Source organism: Cricetulus griseus, chromosome 6, assembly GCF_003668045.3.
Source record: "Cricetulus griseus strain 17A/GY chromosome 6, alternate assembly CriGri-PICRH-1.0, whole genome shotgun sequence".
Classification (NCBI taxonomy): domain Eukaryota; kingdom Metazoa; phylum Chordata; class Mammalia; order Rodentia; family Cricetidae; genus Cricetulus; species Cricetulus griseus.
This window is the reverse complement of record NC_048599.1, coordinates 8,240,628-8,259,724: the sequence shown is the minus strand read 5'-3', so window position 1 is coordinate 8,259,724 and position 19,097 is coordinate 8,240,628.

The window sequence follows — 19,097 nt, the reverse complement described above, 5'->3', positions numbered from 1 at the left end:
AAACAAATATTTGGATCACCTGGGCCACTGCTTCAGGGGGTCCTGCCCCATGATACCATACCACTCTGGAAGCCTGGTACCATACCAGCCCTTCACCCTCCATGGAAATAAAAGCAGAAATTTCCCTGTTGCTCCTTCCCCAGCAATTAATGATTTAAAGACAACACAATAGCATTCTTTAGTTAACAGTCACACATTTACAATCACACTTCATACACACATGTGTGGCCATACCATCCATACAGAACATACATCTTTTGAACAAAAGTCACAAAGGAGAGCAGGTGTCAGGGATGGCCATCCTTACCATAGCTTGGCATCTTTGGAGGGTCTTGAGGACTGCCGCATCTTTGTCCATTCCTGTATGGTCTTTTGTAGGGCCTGGGTCTTTTCTTCATCTATTTGGACATATTCTCCTTTCTCATCTGATGTGACAGATGATGTGGATAGACTCTTTTTTGGAGCTGGGTTGTTAGTGCCACTGGGTTCAGGGGATGAAGACATTGGTTTCTGCATAGGGACATAGTTTTCCTCACTGTCTCTGGAGTCTGTATTGGAGATGGAACGGTGGTATTGGGAGGAGCTATAGTTAAAGGTGTAGTTGACCGTGGACCAAGACTTGGTGACACGTGACTTAAAAGGGAGCTCATTGATACTGGCTTTGCTTTTCGGCCATGCTTGAGGTGGTTATTGACCGAGGGTGGCTGGATCTCGCTTCCTCAGCTGGCAAAGTGATGGGGCCTTGTGCTCATGAGGATGTCAGAAATTGGGTTTGTGGGCACATAGTTGTCATCAGAGCTGACAGTGTCTGATAGACCCATGACAGTCTTTTCTTATGACTGACAGAAGAAAGGTTTAAACCTCTTTTGGAGCTCTTGTTTGTTGAAGGTCAGGGCTACATCCAACTGTGTACAGAAGTTTAGGCTGATGATCCCCAGGGGTTTCTTGGAGTGTTCATTCTTATAGTATTCTAGAACATCTGGGTCACCACCTATCTTACCGCTCCCCAGGATGAACCAGTGTTTCTTCCAAGCATAGTGCCCCAACTTTTTCTCAGGAGGTGATTTCTCCAGCCAGTTTGTGCACACCACATCATTTTCATCTGACTGGAGCCCACAGCGGGCTCCAGTGGACAAAAGCACCGTCTGCTGGGTCAGCTGGCTGCTGGTGGGTAGCTCTGGAGGAGGGATTCCTCAGTGGTGGATTTCCCGTATTTCTTTAATAATTTTCTTAGCATTATTGCTTAATCTAAAGTTAAAATTAAATCTTACCAGTACCTTGTCTCTTTAAACTTTATCTGTGTGATTGACTGTGATCTCTATTCCAATCCAACTCTCTTAGGAGTTGAGGCACCCCTTCCAGTAACTTTCCAATCCAACTCTCTTAGGAGCTGAGGTACCTATTTTCTAGTACCTTTTCCAATCCACCCTCAAAACTCCTTACTTGCTTTCCAGCCTTCTGAGGGTGATCTCTCAGGGTCCTCTTTCTTTCCTGGTCTCAGTGGGACCTCCATTTGTGGCTGCTTTTTGTCACTAAGTCCGAATATTGGGTGAAAGCCTGGAGATTTGGATGAACCACAAGACTCCTGGTCCTTTTCTGAGAGAATGTCTCTCACCTTTCTTTTGGAGCAGCATTATATACAAAGTTACAAAAACCCCAGGTCAAAGGGTTCACAACAGGATATTGATCCCAGTGGGGTGACGTCAGGAAAACAGGAGGTACCTGTGGTTATGCTGGAAAACAACTCTTAGAGACCCCATGGGGGCTGGGTTCCAACACTCCTCTTCTCCTCCTCTCATTCTGCCAGCTCCCTCTCCCCTACCCTCAAGCTTGGAATTAGCTTAGGAGATCCAGGCCCTTCCCATTTTCCCGGGACCATGCATTTTTCTCTTTAGAGTCCTTCTTATTTCCTAGTTCCTTTGGTGAAGAGGATTGTAGGCTGGTAATCCTTTACTCTATGTCTAAAATCCACATATGAGGGAGTACATACCATGTTTGTCATTTTGTGACTGGGTTACCTCACTCAGGATGGTTTCTTCTAGTTCCATCCATTTGCCTGCAAATTTCAATATTCTGTTGCTTTTTCCTGCTGGGTACTCCATTGTGTAAATGTATAACATTTTCTCTATCCATTCTTCAGTTGAGGGGCATCTAGGTTGCTTCCAGGTTCTGGCTATTACAAACAATGCTGCTATGGACATGGTTGAACATATGTCCTTGTTGTATGAACCTGCATTATTTGGGTATATGCCAAAGAGAGGAATTGCTGGATCTTGAGGTAGACCGATCCCCATTTTCCTGAGCAACTGCCATACTGATTTCCAGAGTGGTCTTACAAGTTGGCACTTCCCCCAGCAATGGAGGAGTGTTCCTTTTTCTCCACACCCTCTCCAGCATAGATTGTCATTGGTGTTTTTGAGTTTAGCCATTCTGGCAGGTGTAAAATGTTATCTCAGAGTTGTTTTGAGTTGCATTTCTCTGATGGCTAAGGATTTTGAGCACTTTCTTAAGTATCTTTCATTTGAGATTCTTCTGTTGAGAATTCTCTATTTAGTTCTGTACCCCACTTTTTAATTTCATTGTTTGGTGTTTTGGTGGCTAGCTTCTTGAGTTCATTGTATATTTTGGAAATCAGCCCTCTGTCAGATGTGGGGTTGGTGAGGATCTTTTCTCATTCTGTGGGCTGTCGTTTTGTCTTACTATGTCCTTTGCCTTATAGAAACTTCTCAGTTTCAGGAGTTCCCAATTATTAATTGTAGATCTCAATGTCTGTCCTACTGGTTGGTGTTATGTTCAGGAAGCAGTCTCCTGTACCAATACGTTCAAGGGTATCTCCCACTTTCTCTTCTAGAAGATTCAGTGTGGCTTCATTTATGTTGAGATCTTTGATCCATTTGGACTTAAATTTTGTGCATGGTGACAAATATGGATCTATCTGCAATTGTCTGCATGTCCGAATCTAGTTGGGGCAGCAGCATTTGTTGAAGATGCTTTTTTTTTCCATTGAATAGATTTAGCATGTTTGTTGAAAATCAGGTGTTCATAGGTATGTGGGTTAATATCAGGATTTTCAATATGATTCCTTTGGTCTATCTGTCTATTTTTGTGCCAATACCAATCTGTTTTCAGGAATACAGCTCTATAATAGAGCTTGAAGTCGGGGATGTTGATGCCTCCAGAGGTTCCTTTATTGTACAGGGTTGTTTTGGCTATCCTGGGTTTTTGTTTTTCCATATAAAGTTGAGTATTGTTCTTTCAAGGTCTGTGAAGAACTGTGTTGGGATTTTGATGGGGATTGCATTGAATCTGTAGATTGCTTTTGGCAAGATTGCCATTTTTACTATGTTGATTTTTACCTATCCAAGAGCATGGGAGATCTTTCCATTTTCTGGTATCTATTTTAATTTATTTCTTTAAGGACTCAAAGTTCTTGCTGTACAGGTCTTTCACTTCTTTGGTTAGTGTTACCCCAAGATATTTTATGGTGCTTATGGATATTGTGAAGGGTGATGTTTCTGTGATTTCTTTCTCATTCTGTTTATCATCTGTATATAGTAGGGCTACTTATTTTTTTAGTTAATTTTGTCTCCTGCTACTTTCCTGAAGGTGTTTATCAGCTGTAGTAGTTCCCTGGTAGAGTTTATCAAGTCACTTATGTAGACTATCATATCATCTGCAAATAGTGAAAGTTTTACTTCTTCCTTTCCAATTTGTATCCCCTTGATCTCATTTTGTTGTCTTATTGCTCTAGCTAGGATTTCAAGCACAATATTGAAGAGATATGCAGAGAGTGGACAGCCTTGTGTTGTTACTGATTTTAGAGGAATTGCCTTTAGTTTCTCTCCATTTAGTTTGATGTTGGCTGTTGGTTTGCTATATATAGCTTTTGTCATATTTAGATATGTTCCTGTTATTCCTGTTCTCTACAAGATCTTTATCATGAAGGGATGCTGGACTTTGTCAAAGGATTTTTGTATGTTGAACCATTTTTGCATCCCTGGGATGAAGCCTACTTGATCATGGTGGATGATTTTTCTGATGTGTTCTTGGAGTCTATTTGCCAATATTTTGTTGAGTATTTTTGCATCTATGTTCATGAGGGATATTGGTCTGTAGTTCTGTTTTTTACTTGTATCTTTGTGTTATTGGGTATCAAGGTAACTGTAGCCTTGTAAAAAGTTTGAAAATGTCCCTCCTGCTTTTATTGTGTGGAACAATTTGAGGAGTACAGGTATTATCTCTTGTTTGAATTTCTGTTAGAATTCTGTAGTGAAGCCATCTGGCCCTGGGCTTGCTTTTTTTTTTTTTTTTTTTTTTTTTTTTGTTGAAAGGCTTTTGATGACTGTTTTTATATCATTAGGGGTTATAGGTCGATTTAAAATGCTTATCTGTTCTTGGTTTACTTTGGCAAGTGTTATCTATCCAGAAAATTGTCCATTTCCTTTAGATTTTAGGATTTTTTGGAGTATACAGGTTTTCAAATATCACCTGAAGATTCTCTGGATTTCCTCAGTGTCCGTTGTTATATCCCTCTTTTCATTTCTGATTTTGTTAATTAGCATGCTCACTTTCTGCCTTTTGGTTAGTTTGGATAAAGGTTTGTCTATCTTGTTGATTTTCTCAAAGAACCAGCTCTTTGTTTCATTGATTCTTTGTAATGTTTTCCTAATTTCTAATTTTATTAATTTCAGCCCTCAGTTTGATTATTTCCTGGTATCTACTCCTCTGTAGTGAGTTTGCTTCTTTTTGTTCAAAAGCTTTCAGTTGTTCTGTCAATTCTCTAGTGTGACTTTCCTCCAGTTTCTTCATGTGGGCACTAGTGCTATGAACTTTCCTCTTAGCACTGCTTTCAAAGTGTACCATAAGTGTGGGTATGTTGTGTTTACATTCTCATTAAATTCTAGGAAGTCTTTAATTTCACTTTTTATTTCTTCCTCGACCCAGGAATGGTGCAATTGGGTGTTATTCAATTTCCATGAGTTTGTAGTTTTCTGCAATTTGTATTGCTGTTGAATTCTAATCTTAAAGTGTGGTGGTCTGATAAGATACAGGGGGTTATTTCAATTTTTTGTATCTGTGGAGGTTTGCTATGTTGCCAAGTATGTGGTCACTTTTAGAGAAGGTTCCATGTGGCACTGAGAAGAAGGTATATTCTTTTGTGTTTGGATGGAATGTTCTATAGATGTCTGTTAATCCCAATTGGGTCATAACTTCTGTTAGATCCTTTGTTCCTTTGATAAGTTTCTGTCTGGTGGTCCTGTCTAGTGGTGAAAGAGGGGTGTTGAAGTCTCCTACTGTAAGTGTGTGTGGTTTTATGTGTGTTTTGAGCTTTAGTAATGTTTCTTTTACAAATGTGTGTGCCTTCGTATTTGGGGCATAGATGTTTAGGATTGAGACTTCATCTTGATGGACTTTTCCTGTGATGAGTATGAAATGCCCTTCTTATCTCTTTTGATTGATTTTAGTTTAAAGTCTAAATTGTTAGATATTAGGATTGCTACACCAGCTTGTTTCTTGGGTCCATTTGATTGGAAAATCTTTTCCCATCCCTTTACTCTGAGGTAATGCCTGTCTCTGAAGTTGAGGTGTGTTTCTTGTATACAACAGAAGGATGGATTCTGTCTTCATATCCATTCTGTTAGCCTGTGGGTTAGCTCTCTGCAGCCACAGGCCCAGAGAGATCTGGGGTGATGGAGACCTTGGGCAGGAGTAGGGCTCAGGAGAGGTCAGGGTGGCCAAGGGGGAAGGAAGAATCGCATGTGTGTTTTCTTATATTATCTGTGTATGCAGGTATACATGAGCAGAGTCAGAGGTTAACAACAGGTATCTTCCTCAGTTACTCTCCACCTTACATTTTGAAACAAAGTCTTCCATCAAACCTAGGCCTTACCAATTCATCTAGCCTGGCCACTGGGCTAGCTCCAGGTGACTATCTATCCATGCTTTCCTGGAACTGGGACTCTAGATGCTTTGCTGCCTTGCCCATTTTTTCTACTTTTTAAAAATGCTCTTGGGATCAAAACTCAGGCCATTATATTCATGCAGCATCCTTCCATACCCAGTCATCTCCCAAGCTACTGGTTTTGCCATTTGAGTTTAAGAATTAACACAGTGGTGCTGGAGAGAAGGTTCAGTACTTTAGAGACATTTGCTCTGAAAGCAAGAGAACCTGAGTTCAAACACCCTAAACCCACATAAAAAGTCATGTTTGGTTGTTCATGAGCCTATAACCCCTAGAAGGAGGGAGGTAGAGACAGGAATTGCTGCAGCTTTCTGGTCACCAGCCTAACTCTAGGATCAGTGAGAGATCCTGTCTCATGAGAATAACACTAAGAGTGTCAGAAAGGGAGGGATACCCATCACCCCCCTCTGTGTATGCATGAGCACTTGTACCTGCACACACACATGCACACATGTATGCACACACTTGCACACATACCTACACTCACACACACACATACATATGCACACAAATGCACAGGCATGCACACACAGAAAAGAATTAGCACATGAGTACAAATTCCAGTGGATCAAGATGTATGCATTTCTGATGTTGTGTGTACAAAGAGACCTCTTGATCACAACTTCCATAATTGGCTCAGCAGGCACTCACTTGCAATGTGGTCCATTGGCCATCTACTGGCAGAGCCTCTTTTCCTCCAGCTCCAGCTCACAGCAAGCAGGTGTACTCATGTATTCTGTCTCAGAGATTGGGATGAATAAGAGAACACTGCTCCCAAGGTATTTATGGCCTAAGATGGAAAATAAGCTCTACAACAATTATTTCACTGTTCAGTTTGGCATTTCGAGTCAAGAAAGGTAATGATAACTGTAGCATACAATTTCTGAAATCAGGTCAATTTCAGCAAATTAAGACTTTTTATCTTTCAGACATACTGTTTATATTCTGACTACTCTTTGTAGTGTGTGTGTGTGTGTGTGTGTGTGCACTTACATGCGCATGTGTGTATCTATTGTTCTCTTCCACCCCTTCCTATCTCCTGAAGGAAAAATGTGAGAGGGAAATAGACTGATTTATAGAACAATTAAAATACAAGTTGGTGAGCCATCATTTAGGACACCATAGCCACACAGCACCCTCTTCTTGCTTTTTTCTACACTGTAACATCCCATAGATTATCTTGCCCCTGTTTCATAATGCATGATGTCGTGGAGTGGCTATAACTTATCGGAATATTAATTATCCATGGATGGTGGTATTTTGCATATAAATAAAAGTAGTTTTCACTATTAATGCATGGTATAAAAATCTTACTTCCTGGTGTTGGCGGGAAGCACTAAAATAAGACTGAGTTAAAATTAATGTGTCAGTACACTTTAGCACTCTAGGGTTTGGACTTCAATAAATTGTTACAGGAATGGAAATGGTAAAAACTTATTTTTGAGGAGGAAGTATGAACAATGTATGTTTATTGGGAATATGGCAAATTTTTGTAAATTATTCCAAGGTCAAAATTGGGCCTATCTTATTTTCTTTTCTGTCCTTTGGATAAGTAACCCCAGCAAACAACAAAACAGAATGCAGATTAGGGGAAAATGTTTTATTTGGCTTACAATTCTGGGTTGCAGTCCATTGCTCAGAGAAGTCAAGGCAGGAACTTAAAGCAGCCAGTCACATCAAGTCCAGTCAAGAACAAAGAAAATAAACACCTGGGCCCTTTCTTGCTTGCTCTCAGCTAGCTTTCTTCTTGCTTATGCTCCTCAGGATCCTCTGCCTAAGGAATGGTGCTCCCCACAATGGGCTGTATCCTTCTATTTCAATTAACAATCAGCACACTCCTCATGGCATGCCCACATGCCAACCTGATCTAGATAGATCCCTGTTAGGACTACCCTCTCACTTGACTATAAATCGTGTCATCACCAGACAAAACTCATCATCACAGTCTGTTCCTATAAATAAAGTTTTATTGAAACATAGCACAGATCCCTTACATGCTGCCTAAAGCTGCTTTCAAATAAGATGCCCAACTTGAGTTGATGCAATAGAATTCTTACAGCATGCAAAGGAAAAAGTACTTAGTGTCTGATCATCGACATGGAAAGCCTGATGATTCTTGGCAATCTTTGTTTACCTCAGTGGTTTTCATCCTTCCTGTATCCGGTCTCTCCACTAATGTCCTTCCATATTTCCTCTCAGCATATTGTCTCCACTGTGCTCTGGGTCTTGTATCAAAAGTCCCTCCTTAAAACCTACACTGTCCCTAAATCCTAGCCCCATGGAGCTCCAGCACTTGTGATCTATCTGTCTCCTTCTCCAGCAAAATGTTGTGCTTCAATTTCTCTTCTCATCAATTTGGTCTAAGGACATTAACTCACAATCCTCAATGGGAGATGGTTCAATGAACTCATCCATTGTAACAGCTGTCTTGGACGTGTTTTTAATGGTAATGATGCTTCCTTAGCACCGTCTGTACTACCCTTCAGTTTCTCTCTCCTCTTGCTCTTTCTGTCTGTCTGTCTGTCCATCTATGTCTATGTCTCTGTCTCTCTCCTGTTTCTCTGTCTGTCTGTCTGTCCATTGCTGTCTGTCTCCTCTTTGTCTGTCTGTTCCTCTATCTGTCTCTCTGTCTATCTCTCTCTGCTTATCTATGTCTTATCTATGTCTCTGTATCTCTCTCTCTCTCTCTCTCTCTCTCTCTCTCTCTCTCTCTGTGTGTGTGTGTGTGTGTGTGTGTGTGTGTGTGTGTGTGTGTATAAAAGATGGAAGTACAGGCTGAATAGCCTCTGGAGAAATGAATTTTTGAACCAATTAACTTAGATTTTATTTGGAAGCTGATTTTCCTATTTCTGTAATAAAAATGCCCAGAACCTTGACCAGGGATTGGTGCCCTCACAATGAGCAAGTCTTTCCATTTCAATTAATCAAATCAGGATAGTCCCCCATGGGCTTGACTTGTCAGGGGCTTCTGAGACCTTTGTGAATGCATCCTTGTATGATGGAATTAGAGCTTATAGTATAAACCCAGTGTCTTTCTTGGAGTGTCCGGCTGTTCCACATTGGAAGTTTGGCTTTGTGTAGCAGAGTCCATGTTGTAACTAATCTGAAACTGTAGCCACTTGCTTAAATTTCCTGTCTTCAAAGATATTTTTTCTTGATAAAACACACTATTAAATATTTAATTTGGCCATGTGCATTCTGTTTATGGAATATTTATTACATGCTTTTACTGTGGTATTTTATCTCCAGTTTTGTCACTAATAAATCCTATGGCAGAGTTTCAAATCAGCTCTATTTCATGTCACTATTCTTTTGTGACAGGAAGCAAACGTGATAAGAGTGTTCATAACCCAAACTGTGTAATTAGATATAACCCAAGATGCTTTGCCAAGCTCTCCTGCACTTTCATACTAACAACCCTTGCTTTCCTCTCTCTCTCTCTCTCCTTGGAAAATGTCACTCTGTTTACCTTATTATTAAAGTTGTCAAAGAAAAGAAAGTGGCCACATGGTCCTATTAATTAATGATCCTTGCTTTTTATTTCATTTTTAAACATTTGGTTTGTGTTATGTTTGGACATGGGTGGTGTCTGAATGTGTTTATGCCCAAAGACGGTGTCAGGCTACCTGGAACTGGAATCATAGGCATTTGTGAGCCACCATGTAGGTGCTGGGAACTGGAGATAAATCAGCTGCAAGAGCTCTCAACACAGAGCTTCCCTAGCTAGAATACTTGCTTTGAAAAAAAAAAAAGAATGGATCCTTTTGTTTGCACATCGGGCAAATATTTATTGAGTTTTGTTTATGCCTGGTTGCATTGGAATATGCTAAATCTGTGTGTGAGATCTTTTACAAGAGACATTGCTCAGTTAATTAGGTAGTGTGCCTTTGGAACATGGCTTCCAATATGAGGAAACACAAAGTGAACTGGAGATTTGAAGAGTGTCTCTGTCCATTTCTTGTTAGCACATAAATGTTATAGATTGGGTGATTTGTAAATAGCAAAGGGCCATTTAGGACACAGTTCTGGAGGTTGGGAAGTTCAAGCAGATGGGTGGCACCAACATCTGGTGAGAGCCTTCAGTTTTGCTAGCTTAGTTGTCTCCTCTATGAAGCCACAATGGGGGTCCCCTTCTCATGACATGCCATTTAATTATCAGTAGCTTACCTACAAGGCCCATTATTGTGAATTTAGGGACTATGTCACCAACTTATGATTTAGAATAGCACCTTCTCTGTTCGCTGCTAGAGTAATCTGAACAAAATGCCTAGCTATGTGTGGGTAGGATATCTGAAGATAAATAGTAATTGCATTTCAATAAGTTATTACTGTATACAAACTGCTTCATGAATAGAAATTCAGCCTTGGTCTTGTTTCCAAATGAGCAGGCTGAGTAACTCAGGACACAGAACTAATGGCTGACTGGTGGCTTCAAACAATCCATCACCCCCATCAGCAACCAGTACCTTTAAAAGGGACAAATATATGTTGTTTTCCTATACTTAAGAAAGAAGAATCAATGGAAATATGTTCTTATTTCTACTCACAGGGAGAGCTTCTTGCTATGAGATGCTTATATGTCATAGATAAAAAAAAAAAAAAAAAAAAAAAAAAAACCCAAGAACATCAGTGTCCCACTGGCCACAGTGGAGCTACAGATTCTTAGGGTAGAGAAAACCAGACAAATGAGGCGTAAGCATGCACTTCTTACATCACACCTTAGATTCAGCTCAGAATAATTTTGTTTCAGTGGTCGTATGGTGAGATCCAGGAGCATGTATTTTTAGTGAATTAATCACACAACTGTTGTGCTTCTATGTCTAAACATTTAATTTGTTTTATCTACATTTCCAAAGTTGTGTATCTATCCTTCCATTCTTATTTTAAAGTCTTATTGCCTTTTCTTATCTTCTTTTTTCTTCACAATCCCAGAGACTTAAGATTCCTCCAACACCCTTTGCCTCTGTGCTCTGATAGTTTCTGACGCCCCTTATTGCTTCAGAGGGTTGGACACACTGTCTCTAATACTCTGCCTCATTAGAGAGACATTTTTATGATCTTGAAGTTTTACAAAGGAATATTGCTAAAGCCTGATACTTCCATACTGTCACCAGAAAACTTCTGCAATTAATGTCTGAGGTAGTCCATGACCTAATCATGCAGCTTCACTGAAAAAAAAAAAAAAAACTACATAAACAAAAAGCAGAAGTTGGTATACACTGTGAACTGATTTTAGGAAATTGAATTAGGGGCTTTGGAGATGGTTGGGGAGATAAAGTACTTGACCCACAAGGATAAGGACCCAAGTTTAAATCTCCAACACTCAGGGAACAGCTGAGAACTTTAGGACATGCCTGTGATTCCAGCACTGGGAGCTGGAGACAGGAGGATTCCTGGAGTTACCTTTCCTGTTAGTGAGCTGAATCACTGAACTTCAGGCCCAGTAAGAAACACACACACACACACATTCACACACACTTGCACACATACATGCATCTACATGAGCATATATATATATATATATATATATATATATATATATATATGTCACATACACACAGGCTCTCATGTATGCATCAAGGATTCAGAGCTCTTACAAGTAATAGCATGTATAATCAGAAGCAGACATTGTTCTGATCTCTATTAGCATAGATATTTCTCCCTGTATTAAGAAAAATTGTAATTAGGTAGCACTTCAGATGGAAATGACATTATAGGTACTTCACTTGGATTCTGGAGTTTTTCATCTCAAAGACAAAATGATCAAGTAAAATTCACTTTCAGTGTTGACCCAAATCACTAAGATGATTGGTGTTCAGAAAAAAAAAAAAGTGGGCTTCCCTGTTTTACTAAGTGGCAAGAAGCTAAATTGAAAAATGCCTAGAAATCACTTTTTAAATTTCATTTTATTTTGATCTGTGTGGGGGTGTGTGTGCATACACATGTGTGCACATTGATGTCTCTGAAGACGACGACGAGAGGGCATCAAATAGCTTGGAGCTGGAGCTCCAGGCCGTTGGGATTCACGGATGTCGGTGCTGAGAGCCAAACTCCAGTCCTCTGCTAGAGCAGTAAGAACTCTTAAGCACCAAGCCATCAAGCAAGCCCAAAATTTGTTTTGAATATGATGAAATATTTGTTTGTTTCTAACTCATCCTAAATTAGTTTCATTGAAAACTAAAAAGAGAAAATTTTTGTTTCACAGCATGGCATTTTAAAAAATCTATGCGCTGCAGAGTATGGATCAGTCAAGATAACTGACATATCTATTACTTCACAAATGTATCTTATTTTGTGTGTGACAAAAACACTTCAACTCAGATCTCTTTGCAGTTTTGAAGAATATGATGCACTGTTGCAAATTACAGCTACCATCTTATGCAGGAGACTTCATGAATTTATTCTACAAATTGAAGAAAGACCATGTCATTTGCCCAGGTCCTCACCAGCTGCTAAACCCCGAGATCAAGATGTCAATAATTGCACCTATTTATATGGATTCAGTGTTCTTGGATTTTTCATGCATGTGGACTCAGGTAGTATCTGTCTTTCTGTGCTTGGTTAAGTTCACCCAACAGAGATGTCCCTCCTGGTTTATCTGCATTGTACCAAAGGCTGACCAGTATTCCCCTGTGCAAACAGACCACACTTTCTTTCTCCATTCTTCAGGTGACAGACATTAAGGTTGGTCCCATTTTTGGCACATATGAATATCTCTCATGTATCACTTTAGTCTACTTATTTCATTCCATCTGGGTATAAGCCTGTTAGAGGGAAGCTTATATCCTATAATATTTTTATTTTTAATTGTTTGAGAAACATTTTTACACATTCCACCAGCAGCGGACAAGATTTTTCTATTCCTCCCTTGCCAGCATTTTATTTTTATAAAGTAGCCACATTAATGAATATGTGGTAGTATTTTGATATGGTTCTAATTTATACTTCCCTGATCATGTTGGGCTTTTTAATTTCCATTTGAATTTTCCTGTTGGTACTTTGTATGTCTTCATGAAGAAACAATATCCCATTTTGAATTATTTTGTTGTTGAGTGTATCATTCATTTGTGATATTAACTCTATATCACATACATGATTGCAAACTTTTTCCTCATTCCACGGGCTGCCTCTCCATTGATTATTTCTTATGTAGAAGCATCTGTATAACTGTATATATGTCTCTTTGTGCCTCCCCCATCCCTGTACTATCAGGGTCATATTAAAAACAATACCCACATCAATAGACTAAGCAGATTGCTTGTCTCTGAACCCGATATCAGTTAAGTGTCGCAACATACCTGGTCTGGCTTAATCATCACCATGTCTGTCAATTATCCCTTCTCTCATACATTAGGATTTTGTTTTATTTTATTTCAGTGTGTTGTTCTATTGGGAGAACATGCAATGTTTGTCCACTAATATTTATGGTTCTTTGGGATATTTCTGGCTTTTAAACATTGTGGATACAGCTATTTCGTACACTTATTTTACTGGGCATATATTTTTGTTTCCCTTGGCACAGACCTGGGAGTGAGTGGGGAAAACACACTCAGATTCCTAAACAGTTTTCTGGGATGGTTCTGTGAAACTCATGCTCAGCAGCAGTGCTGTGGACACTCCCATTCCTGCCAGCTCTTTGGCCAGAGATAGTTTTGAGTCTTATATGTTCTGGAATGCACAGTAGGACTCCACTGTGTAGATGGAAGTTTCTGTCCCACCCCGTCCCACAGCCATTTAGTCCCAAATAAACATACAAAGGTTTATTTTAATTATAAAATGTTGGGCCAATGACTCAGGCTTCTTACTAACAAACTTACAACTCAAATTAACCCATAATTTTTACCTATGTTTACCTTGGTACCTTTTCTCAGTAAGGCATTTTCATCTTGTTTCCTCTGCCTCTGGCTGGCAACTATATTCCTTCACCTTCCTCTTCCCAGAATTCTCCTACTCTGGTATCCCCACCTATACTTCCTGCCTGGCTACTAGCCAATCAACCTTTTATTAAACCAATATGAGTGACAAATTTTTACTGTGTACAAGATACCCCACATACCACTGCCTGGTTAATTTCATCACATGGGTGTGGCCTCAATCTTGTCATGCCCATATACTACTCTGTATAAGAGCACTCTGTGTTTTATAAAACAATCATCTAATGAAGAGCTGTTTGCAGTATTGCTTCCCTTACAGTTTGCTTGTCAGTCACTTGTGCATGGCCTCTGGTAGAGCCCAGGACTTGAAACAACACCCTAATAATTGTTTTTGTTAAAATCTGATCATTAAAGCTTCTCCAAAGAACATACACTGATGAATACATTCATTACAAGTAGCTGGAAATTCCTGCCTTCCTATAGAGACAATACAGAATAATATCATTTAAAAATGTATCAATCTAGGGTGGTGGCACACGCCTTTAATCCCAGGGCTTAGGAGGCAGAGGCAGGCACATCTCCGAGTTCTACAGAGTAATTTCCGAGATAGGTAGGGCTGCACAGAGAAACCCCTGACTGGAAAGACAGAAAAAAGGTAATACATCCTAATCAATAAAGAGAGGTAGATGAGTGAGGAAGTTTCCTTTTGCCATTTGCTTCTGAATAATGAAGAGAGCCTCTCAGTTTGAACTTCATCTTCTATTAATTACTTACTGTTGTAATTAATTACTTACTGTTGTAATTTGCTCAAATTCTCTATGGAAAAGAAGACACTGTAATTGGTCACAGGAGCTTTTTATATGTTTAAAATATATACTTCCTTCACTCAATTGCTGACAGCATTCCTTGGCAAATAGCATTTTAGAGACAAATACACAAAATTGTTGAAGCTTATAACTTGATCTCAACAATTTAGAACACAGAACATCACTTTGCTTGCCTAGTGGATACCATGGCAGTTGCCCACACTCGCTTCAGCTCTCACGGCTTATGGAACAGTTATTTAATGTGCTCTCATTCCATTATTATAGAAGTACTGCTAATTCAAGCCTGAATCTCTTACAGAAAATTGTAAGCAGCTTAGATTTTAAGTGATTTGATTGGCATGGCATGCCAATGTGAAGGACACCATCTCTATTATATCAAGTCCCAAATGCATGTGGTTTTCTATATGCATCCTCCCATTCCTGATCATCTGTCACCCTGTCCACAGTATCATTCCTGTTTATTGCTGACTCCATTAATCTTTGCACACATGAGCTCTTTCCTAGGAAAGGGCTGGGCTGGGATGAGATAAAGACGGAAGCATGGATTAATTAGCCCCATCGTGACTCCTGATGAGAGAGTAGGTCACAATGATGAGACACTGAGATCAACAAAATATGCCAAAATGAGGAGTCATGTGAATAGGTTGGGGTTGTGCATTGAGTGTATTTTGGAACACTCTCCATACATTTAAAATCCTGCAGAAGTTTATGAATGGGAGTTAGAGGTGATGGTGAATTATTTTCCAAGACAATTATGTAACAATGCCATGTGTGGTGTGACTCAGTTCTATTTCATATTACTATATAACAAGTGACACATAGTGAGAGGTTTCTGTTTGTTGAACACTGCTCCCAAATTATCCACAGTATTCTCAAGAGTCTCCACCATAACTTTGAGTTAGATATTTTCAGTATAAAGGGTGCCCTTGCTAAAATTCACAGTTTGGAAGCTCTGACTCAGGGAAATTGAGTCGAATTGTTAACATGGAGAGAGAGGAAGGGCAGGCAGGAAGGGGAGGGAGAGGAAACAGGGAAGAGGGGAGGAGGGGGAGGGACACACAGGAGGGAGGGAGGAAATAAAAGTGGTTGGCTCCTCCAAGTAACAAAATAAAGGCTGTGTTTTGCCTCTCTTTCTTCTTCTCTCTCTCTCTTTGTTTCTGTTGTCTGTAACCTGGGATATACTCAACAGAGTAATCTTCCAGCCTCTGCTTTCCAAGGGCTAGAATTACAGGGCTTGTGTCATAAGTTTTTCACATTATTTTGATTATTGTTACTTTCATAATTCACGTCCATTGCTTAGGAGGAAGTAAAATATTTCCACATAGTTTTAATTAGCCCACTCCCAAGACACTACTGAACTGTTAGGAATACAGCTGTCAAACTAGAATTAGCAGAGTGCTGGTGACTTTTTGGTAAAGATTTAATTTATTTTATTTTATGTGTTTGGCTGTTTTGACTTCATGTATGTATATGTACCATATATGTGCCTAGTACCCATGGAAGCCAGTAGATATTGTCAGATCCCCTGGAACTGGATTGCTGTGAGTCACTATGTGGGTGCCTGGGAACCTAACTCGGGACCTATGAAGTAGCAGCCAGTGTTCTTAACTTCACAGCAATCTCTCTAGCCCACAATGGTGACTATGAAGTGTTTATGAAAGGTTTTGTAATTCTCTATTGGCCCCACGGTGTCACTGTGTGAGACAGAAGAGTCAGACTAGTTAGTGGCTACTGAAGTCAGAAATTGTTGATGGGTTGTTTTTGTCTGGATATCATAGAACACCATACATTTGGTACCAGATCCCAATCTAAAGTGGAAGAGATGCTGTTTTGCTTTCTGGTGTCAGTATGTACTTGCTTTTATAGCCAGGATTTACAGTAAGCTCTTAACTTCACTGTGGAAATGATCCCTGAGCACCGTGTCCCTAAGGAAGGACAAGGTGGCCAGATGCCTGGGTGTGATTTATTGTCGGGAGGGCTCATTACCATTGATCTGGGACATAGGTGCAGGCAGTTTTGCACTCGGGACTATCTTGATAGTAGGGAAACTGGACTTTCCCCAGTTTCTCCCAACAGAAACATGCTGTAGGCTTTATTATGTTATTGTTCCTGTTTTCATAAATCCATTCCCAAAGCTTCAGTGATGCCTGACATCAAATAAGAATGCATGGTAGGTTTCAAATGGTAGGTTTGCTGGTGACCAGGTTGGCATTTGAAATCAGAGGTCTTCTCTCATTGCAGCATCTCAGATTTCTCCAGTAGCTTGCTGGTTGGGAGATTCTGAATTTACCAGGAAGAATTTTAGGGTGAATACCTGAAGGCGCAGCTTTCTCATCTTAACCCGGAATAAGCACACTATACTGCCTCCACTATGCTGGTTAGGAAATAAGAAAACATAAGCTAACAACATTGCATCCACTTAGGGTGGTCAATCTCTGTTTAAGAAAAATTGGTATCACCCCCAGAACTTACAAGCATCCTAAATTTCTTCAGAAGTGAACCTGGGGCAACAAGATATCCAGAGGCAGCCACAGAGCCTGGCACTCAGCATAGCTCTTATGCAGAGGCACAACATTAGTCATTTTTGTTTAAAACCTTGATTTATCACATTCTGGGAGCAGAAACTTGCAACGTGTTTTTATTTTACCTAGCAGAATGTCTTGCCTGCAGGCACAAAGAATTTTGGATTAAAACTTTTAATACTCTGGGGCAAAATCTGCTGGTTTTAATAAGAGGCGAAGGCTCATTTGGATCTTTTTGTCATTACGAGAAGGAGCCGAGCTCCTGTTTGTCATGTTGATTGCTTTGTTGTGGGTGCATGGCATTGGAAAGGAGATGGGTTGCAGGGCGCACATGGCCTGCAATGCACAGTAAATCTGAGGATCTGTCAGCAGATGTACTTTCTCTCCCAGGTAATTGTCTAACTATCTCTTCTTTCATCTGTAGCCAACACATTTTGCAAATGGAGATTGTTGATGAATGCACCATGTTATGCAAATAGTTTAGAAGGGAAATGAAGCAGAGTTCCACACAGTATCAGTGAGGTCAGCAGCCTCAAAAATATAAAGTTTGTGGTGGCCAAGTCCTTCTGGAAGGCAGGCTCTCTGCTGAACACCTCCAGTGTTTTTATGTATTTATAAGAACCTTTGGTACAGACACCATTATTTTTCATATCTGGAGTCCAGGGAACAGGAAGTCTTGACAAATCAAGCCACTTGCCTATGGTCAGAGAGGCTTTATCTCAGGAATCTGATTCTGAACTCAAATCATCAAACAATACACTCTTCATTTTAAAGTGTATAGTAGATACCAAAGTCTGACCTTTTCCCTCCTGGCACAAGGTTGGGATGGAACCAGTCAGAGACCAGCTTCTGCCTGAGATCCATGAAAGAGGCACAGATATGAATGAGGTTGCCCTAGATGTGTGGGGAGGACCCAGTTATCATGACTCAAAAATGTAAGAATTCTTCTCTTTTCTTAAGCAGGTCTCTCTCTCTCTCTCTCTCTCTCTCTCTCTCTCTCTCTGTGTGTGTGTGTGTGTGTGTGTGTGTGTGTGTGTGTATGTGTGTGCGCGCGCGCGCGTGCGCTCATGTGTATTTACCATGTATGTGTGTTCATGTGTATGTGCCATGTGTGTACAGATGTGTGTGGAGGCCAAAGGTTGATGGGAGGTATCTTTCTCAATCACTATCTACCTTATTTTCTGAGACAGGATCTCCCACTAAGCCTGGAGCTCAGCATTTCAGCTTGACTGGCTGCACAGGGAGCCTCACAACTCTCCTTGCATCATTTCTCCAGGGCTGAGATTCCAGACACGATACTATGCCCAAGTTTTCTGTCAGTGCTGAGGATCTGGACTCAGCTTTTACAGTTGCACACCCAGCGTGATACTGACTGAGCCTTCTCCCAAGCCCAAGAACCTTTTTCTCTGCAAAGGATGCAGATGTTATTTGTGCATGCCATTTACCTCATAGATGGATATTTCCCCACACGTCATCTCATTGACATGTCCTTCTTATGGTAAGCACTGGGGGCTGCAGGAGATGGAACGTCTCACCTTCACCTGGTCGTCTAAATAGCTGGCTTTGAGAGCGTGAACAACCGATGTCATTTCAATTGAGCACAATTGCCACCCTTGGTAGTTCTCTTGTGAGACAGTATTTCCAAACAGGACTTTAAAACGATCTAAGCTATCAAGCAGATGGCACCATCCTGTCGTCACACATGTCGTCACACATGTCGTCACACGTGTCAGTGGCAGCACATGGATACTGAATCTTCTGCCACAATAGTGGCTTGAATCTAAAATGATGGAGATGATTGCGTTTCCATTCATTCAGAATGAAATAGCCTTTTCTTAGCTTATAATTTAAGCACTGCTAATGGTTTACTCAGTATTTTCAGCATTTTGACTTTTAAGCAGAGCAAGTTTGT